The 7,648-nt window shown below is 41.3% G+C and overlaps 1 pseudogene; it reads left to right on the top strand.

The window, feature by feature from the left end:
• The first annotated feature begins 623 nt into the window (after window positions 1-623).
• On the top strand, window positions 624-1,204 carry LOC138931558 (ferritin light chain pseudogene; annotated as a pseudogene).
• The last annotated feature ends 6,444 nt before the right edge of the window (window positions 1,205-7,648 follow it).

The raw sequence follows: 7,648 nt of genomic DNA, 5'->3' as shown, positions 1-7,648 counted from the left end.
TTTCAAATGATAATTTACTCGTTCATTGTGTCCTGACAACTTTTGACATTAAAGAGTCATTTCTTTTCATCTTCTTTAAGGAAAACAAGCACTAGAAAATCAACAATTGCAAAGCAATTGTCCTCCAATTAAAAATTTTAAAAAAGAAAAATCAACAACAGACCAGAAATGGTGTACTTGTCTAACCTGTTTCATAAAATTGATTTTGCTATTTTATAAAAAGCCTTTAAATCACAAAGTAATAAATGGTGTATTTGCACTATGTATGTTCAAATGTTTTAATTCAACAGTTTTATTGAAAATTCACCATTAATTGATTAAAGAATAAGAAAGAAAACCTAGAAAAATATGTTTAGAGAATGGTGGCAATCATTTCCAATCCAAAATCACAAAATTTCCACTTCAGTTTGGCAGTGCACTCAGCCATCCTGCGGATCTGTCTCTTGCTTCAACAGAGTTTGGATGGTGCCGACCCAGAAATGCCTCTTGATCCAAGGGCCAACCACCCTTCAGCTTCTTTTCCAGGTGCAAACTTCTGAACCATCCTCTCATCTATGCTCCGCCTCTGGGACAGGCCAACACCATTTTTTTTGTTTAACTTAGCTTCCTATTACCAATCAACCATGAGCTCCCAAATTCCTCAGAATTAATCCACCCAGGTGGAGGCCGCCATCACCACCTGGTCAACGTGTACCCGCAGTCTCCTACACCTACCTCTCTGGGCTTTTATTTCTACCAGGACAATGTGACTCCAGAGGGCATGGGCCCCTTTTCCTAAGAACTGGCCAAGGAGAAGCACCAGGGCGCTGAGAGTCTCCTGAAAACTCAAAACCAGCGCGGCAGCCACGGCGTCTCCCAGGACATGCAGCACCCACCTCCAGATAAGTGAGGGAAAACCCAGGACGCCGTGGAAGCCGCATCCTCACGGACAAGAACCTGAACCAGTCCCTTGTAGGATCTGCACACTCTGGTTTCTGCCCACGCAGACCCCCACCTGTGTGACTTCCTGGAGAGCCACATCCTAGATGAGCAGGTGAAACTCATTAAAAAGATGGGCGCCCACCTGACCACCCTCTGCAGGCTGGCTGATCCCCAGGCTGGGCTGGGCGGCCTCTCTTTGAAAGGCTCACGGTGGAACACAGCTAGGACCCTCCAAAGCCCCGAGGCCTTTGAGGAGCCCTCAGGTCTCAGGGCTTCTACTTGAAGCCCCTCTCTATGGCCACGTAGGCAGCTTTTTAACCACCCTGGAGCCCTCTCACAAATCTTGGACCAAATGGAAGCAATAAAGGTTTTTGCAGAGAAAAATGTCCAATTCAATTCAATCAGGGAAATATAAAATTATACATGACAATTAGCAAGTCAGTCCTTGATTGTGCCTCTAATCTGAGACATCATTCTTGAAAAACAGAGGACAATGAAGCTAGAAGAAAAGAATACAGGGAGAGGGAAGGTTCTATCTAGGGGGGTCATATCTTAAATTAATAATAGTATAATAAAATGATAACTATATCATACCACTTATAGGTCTGCTTAGTCTTTTATTAGCCTTTGGTTAAGATCTTGATTCTATATCCAATGTCAGCAATTAAAAAATGAATAATTTAGTAGGTGCTTTTAGAAATAATATTTTTTCATGAAAAAACTCTTCCATTAATAGTGATTACAGAGCAGTAGAAGTTAAGACAGGAAGAGTTTGGATAGAAAGAAACAGATAATAGACAATCATACCTAGGTAGCTATTCAGATAAATTGTAAGCTTTCTGATATGGTGTTAAAAATAACACTAATTTTCCTGGGCAGAGTTTCCACTATATAAACATCAGTAAAACTTGAGTTATGTTTCAATACATGATATCTGCAATTTATCTCAAGGCAACAGAAAACCACTAAATGGTCCCCAGTGTAAGGAGAATCTAAATCATGTCATTTCTTATTAAGATTGTATAAAGCACCTGTCAGCAACATTCATACACCTACACTAGTAATTACTGGTATTGATTTGCAACACTCCAGGATTTCTCAACTATTCTTAAAGGATGTCAGGAAATTATCAAAACAAAATTAACATCCTTAATTTTTTAGAAAAATACTTCTGAAGACTGCAAGAGAAATCAGGGAACATAGCCAAGATAAAATATTACACTTTGAAACTGCAGGAAATCAACAATTATTACCTGTTATAGGTAAGCAAACGGATGGCTACAAGTCAGGGACATTACTCCTTCAAGCTATGGAAAGATCATTTGCCTGATACCACAGCTCCCTCCAGTGGCAGTTAATGGTAACATGACCAGCTGGACTCAGGGGCAAATAATGAGCAAAGGGAAAACACTCACAGTGGGGAAGGGGCTTCTTTTTGAAAATGGTCAGGTTCCACCCACCGGAGAACTGCCTTGTACCAAAACGCATTATTTTAGAGTATTCAACCACTCTCAAAGCCGAAAGACGATTTAAAACGAGGAAACTAAATCATTCAAGACACCGCAGTTATGTCTACAATTGTAAAGAATCTAGTGGAAAGTGAAAAATTAGGTCAACTGTCCAGATATTTGACTTGACATAAATAAGAACCCTGGGACTGACTTTTCCACTGTATATTCTTGGGTAACATATGTATAATCTGAGATTAGAATCTGAGCATTTTGCTTTCATTGTGTTTTCTTTAACTGATTTCCATGACATTTCTTGTGAAATGTGGCTCTCTTTGGTATGTAAGTTCAGCAAAAGATGAATCTATGTCTGGTTCACAGCTGTATTCAGCCTCAAAACGGTGCCTGTCCCACATTACAGTCTCAATATATGTTTGTTAAATTAATGACGAAATGTGATCCCTTCGACAATACTTTAGAGATGGAGTCTTTCACTCGTGTTCATAAATATCTTTGAGAATCTGTAAAAAAGCAATAAACTCTTTCTTTCCAAACATGTATGTATAATTATGCATACAGTTTCTAGGGTTTCTTGAACTCTCTGTCACTCATTTTATGAACCACAGGTTAAGGAGCTCTGCTCCAAAAAGAACATTAAGACAAACTTCATAATTGTGGAACTGAGATGGTCAATGGTATGCATCATTGTCTGTGGTGCTTCAGCTATTATTGTCTCAGATCCTGGTCTGAGAAAACTGGACTTACTGATGGTGAAATTAAACTATTAGGGGAAAATCCATTCTATTTGAAAGTCATACTAAACATCAAAAACTATATGAGAACACAGACAAAAAAAGATTTTCTATGAACATAGGACATTCAGTCTGCTATTTTCTGCTTTCTATTCTTGACAAGCAAGTGCCCACAGTGATCATAATAATCAGCAACCTGAAAAGAATGAGATTCACCAGTTCCCCAGTCCCTAAAGAAAGCACTCCTGGAATTTTACCCAAGTCCTGCCAAAAGGGCCAAGTCAGAAGTCAGTGCTAGACATTTCCCCATAAAGCAGTAATGCTGCTGTCAAAATGCCTTTAACAAGAAGACTGTGTCCGAGCTCCGTGCTCCAAAATCTTTGATGAGCCAGCAGCTGTTGTTTCGTCGCTAAGTCATGTCCAACTCTTTTGAGACCCCATGGACTGTATGTAGCCTGCCAGGCTCCTCTGTTCATGGGATTCTTCAGGTAAGAATACTGGAGTGGGTTGCCATTTTCTTCTCCATGGAATCATCCTAACCCAGGGATTGAACCCATGTCTCCTACATTGCAGGCAGGTTCTTCGCTGCTGAGCCACCTGGGAAGCCTCACCAGCAGCTGTTCAACCTCCCTTTTCTGTGGCCTCGGTGTGCCACCTTCCCTTACTTCAACATTGTCATAAAACATAAGAATCTTCCCATTATTCCCTCCCGGAGTGTTTCTATGAATAGACCTGATGTTGGTTCACAACCTTGGGAGTCCTGGGGGGAAATTCGAAACTGGCCTTCCTCACACTCATACATGAAGGGAAGGAAGGGACTGAAGAGTCAGCCACACCAAATTGGCTAGCTGGTGGGTTTCATGTCAAGGGTACTTACTTATGAGGCTTGCCTTTGATGGCTCCAAGTAAATCTTCATACCTGCCCACCAAAACCTTTAAAGTCTATATAGAGGCCTCAGTGGGTTCAGTCATGTATACCGTGCAGCAGGTTTCAGAACCACATTATTCTCTCGAGGCCACATCCTTGAAGTGGCTGCTAGTATAAAAATAGGTTTGTAGGTGGCTTGTACCTCCAAAGGACAGAGGACAGGATAAGGAATCTAGCTCCCAAGTCAACTGTGTCCTCCCAGTGACCTCCTCCAACACCTGGCCATAGCCCCTGACAGCCATCTACTTTAATTCAATTGAATCATTATTTATTTACTGATACTTTCTCTGTCCCAGACTCTCTACTAAACATTACAGAGATGGGTAAAAAAAAGTCCCAGCAATTCCACTCCTAAGAATGTACCTGAGAAGATTAAAAACATGTTCACACAAAAATTTGTTCATAATATTATTATTCATAATAGCCAAAAAGTGGAAACAACCTAAATGTATATCGACTGAGGAAGAGTCAAGCAAAATGTGGTATGTTCATACAATGGGATACTTACTCAGCCATAAAAAGGAAGTATTGACACATTCTAAGTGAAGGAAGCTAAACACAGAAGATGACTTATTATTCAATAACATTTACATGAAACGTCTACAATGGGTAAATCCACTGAGATGAAAGCAGGTTAGTGGTTGCCAGAAAATGTGGGAAGGAAGGAATTAGGACTAACTGCTAATAAATACACGATTGGGGGCGGGGTAGGTAAGGAGGGAAATGGGAAGGTTCTGGAATTAGTGGTGATGGTTGAATGCATGCATGCATGCTAAGTCACTTCAGTCGTGTCTGACTCTTTGTGACCCTATGGACAGTAGCCCTCCAAGCTCCTCTGTCCATGGGATTCTCCAGGCAAGAATACTGGAGTAGGTTGCCATGCCCTCCTCCAGGGTTGCACAATATCATAAATATACTTAAAACAGCTGAAGTGTATACTTTAAAATAATGAATTTTATGTTGGTGAAGCATATCTCAGTTTTTTAAATGCTATTTAAAAGTCAGGCTAGTCAGTACCGTTGATGGGAGTGATAGACAGGAAGGGGCACAGAGGGGGTTGGCTGGAATCAATTTTACTTTTTGATTTGGGTAGTGGTTACACTGGTGCTTCGTCTAAGATAACATATTAAGCAATGTGTTTATGTCACATGCACAATTCTGAATGTCTAAATAACAATAGAAATTTTTAAGGAAATAAAGTAGGGAATAGTTACTGTTGTTGTTTAGTCACTGGGGAATCCCTGGGGGCTCAGTGGTAAAGAATCCACCGGCAGTGTAGAAAATGCAGGGTTTGAGTCAGGCACGACTTAGCAACTAAACCACCACCACCAGTCACTAAGTCATGTCTGACTCTTTGTAACCCCAGGGACTGTAGCCCGCCAGGCTCCTCAGCCTGTGCGGGATTTCCCAGGCAAGAATACTGGAAAGGGTCGTCATTTCCTTCTCCAGGGGATCTTCCTGACTCAGGGTTTGAACTTGCATCTCCTCACACTTAGAGTCAATTAATCTGTGACAAAGAAGGCAAGAATATACAATGGAGGAAAACCAGTCTCTTCAATAAACGGTGTTGGGAAACTGAAGTCACACGTAAAAGAATGAAATTAGACCATTTTCTAACACCATATACAAAAATAAACTTGAAATGGATTAAAGACCTAAATGTAAGACTGGAAACGATAAAACTCTTAAAGGAAACCATAGGCAAAACACTCTTTGACATAAATTGTAGCAATATTTTTTTTTCAGATCTGTTTCCTGAGGCAAAGGCAACAAAAGAAAAATAACCAAATGGGACTTAAGTAGACTTAAAGGGTTTTTCACAGTAAAGGAAACCACCACAAAGCAAAAAGATAACCTATAGAATGGAAAAAAAATAAATATTTGCAAATAATATGACTGACAAGAGGTTAATCTCCAAAATATATAAATAACTCATACAACTCATACTGTTCATGGGGTTCTCAAGGCAAGTATCCTGGAGTGGTTTGCCATTCCCTTCTCCAGTGGATCACACTTTGTCAGAACTCTCCACCATGACCCACCTGTCTTGGGTGGCCCTACACGTCATGGCTCATAGTTTCATTGAGTTAGACAAAGCTGTGATTCATGTGATCATTCTGGTTCATTTTCTGTGATTGTGGTTTTCATCCTGTCTGCCCTTTGATGGATGAGGATAAGAGGCTTAGGCAAGTTTCCTGATGGAAGGGACTGGTTGTGGGGGAAAGTGGATCTTGCTGTGGTGGGCAAGGCCATGCTCAGTAAATCCTTAATCCAATTTTCTGTTGATAAGTGGGGCTGTGTTCCTTCCCTGTAGTTTGGTCTAGACCAATGGTAGGGGTATGGCAACCTCCTCAAAAAGGACTTATACCAGCATGCTATGCCTCCCAGGACTGCTGCTGTCAGTGCCCCTGACCCCAAGGCAGGCCACTGTCAATGCATGCCTCTGCCAGAGACTCCCAAACACTCACATGCAGAAACATCACTTTGCTGACAACAGTACATATAGTCAAAGCTATGGTTTTTCCACTAGTCATGTACAGATGTGAGAGTTGGACCAAAAAGAAGACTGAGCACTGGAGAACTGATGTTTTTGAACTATGGTGCTGGATAAGACTCTTGAGAGTCACTTGGAGAGGAAGGAGATCAAACCAGTCAATTCTAAAGGAAATCAACCCTGAATATTCACTGGAAGGACTGATGCTGAAGCTGAAGCTCCAATACTTTGGCCACTTGATAGGAAGAGCCAAATCACTGGAAAAGACTCTGATGCTGCAAAAAATTGAGGACAGGAGAAGAAGGGGGTGACAGAGGATGAGATGGTATCATTGACTCAATGAACATGAGTTTGAGCAAGCTCCAGGAGACAGTGAAGGACAGGGAAGACTGGCATGCTGCAGTCCATGGGGTCGCAAAGAGTCGAACATGACTGAGTGACTGAGCAACAACATACAACTCAACATCAAAAAAAAGTCATTCATCTCATACATGGAATCTAAAGAGAAATGATAAAACTGAGCTTACTTACAAAACAGACTTACAGACTTAGAGAATGATGAAAGGATATGGGAAAGGGATAGTTAGGGAGTTTGAGATGGACATGTACACACTGCTATATTTAAAATGGATAACCAACAAGGACTGACTGAATAGTACATGGAACTCTGCTCAACATTATATGGCAGTCTGGAAGGGAGGAGAGTTTGGGAGAGAATGAATACATGTATATGTATGACTGACTCCCTTCACTGTTCACCTGAATATCACAACACTGTTAATGAGTTATACCCCATGGACTGCAGCCCACCAGGCTTCTCTGTCCATGGGATTCTCCAGGCAAGTATCCTGGAGTGGGTTGCCATTTCCTTCTCCAGGGGATCTTCCCGACGCAGGGATCGAACCTGGGTCTCCCGTATTGCAGACAGACAGTTTAACCTCTGAGCCACCAGGGAAGCCCTATACCCCAATACAAAATAAAAAGTTTTTAAAAAATCATTTAAAAGGGGGCAGAGGACCTGAATATTTTTCTAAAGAAGACATAGGGATAGCCAACAGGCACATGAAAAGATGCTCAATATTGTAAACCATCAGAGGAATGCAAA

This window comes from Ovis canadensis, chromosome 6, assembly GCF_042477335.2.
Source record: "Ovis canadensis isolate MfBH-ARS-UI-01 breed Bighorn chromosome 6, ARS-UI_OviCan_v2, whole genome shotgun sequence".
Taxonomy (NCBI): Eukaryota; Metazoa; Chordata; class Mammalia; order Artiodactyla; family Bovidae; genus Ovis; species Ovis canadensis.
The sequence above is the reverse complement of the archived record's forward strand: the minus strand, read 5'-3'. Positions and strand labels throughout refer to the sequence as shown.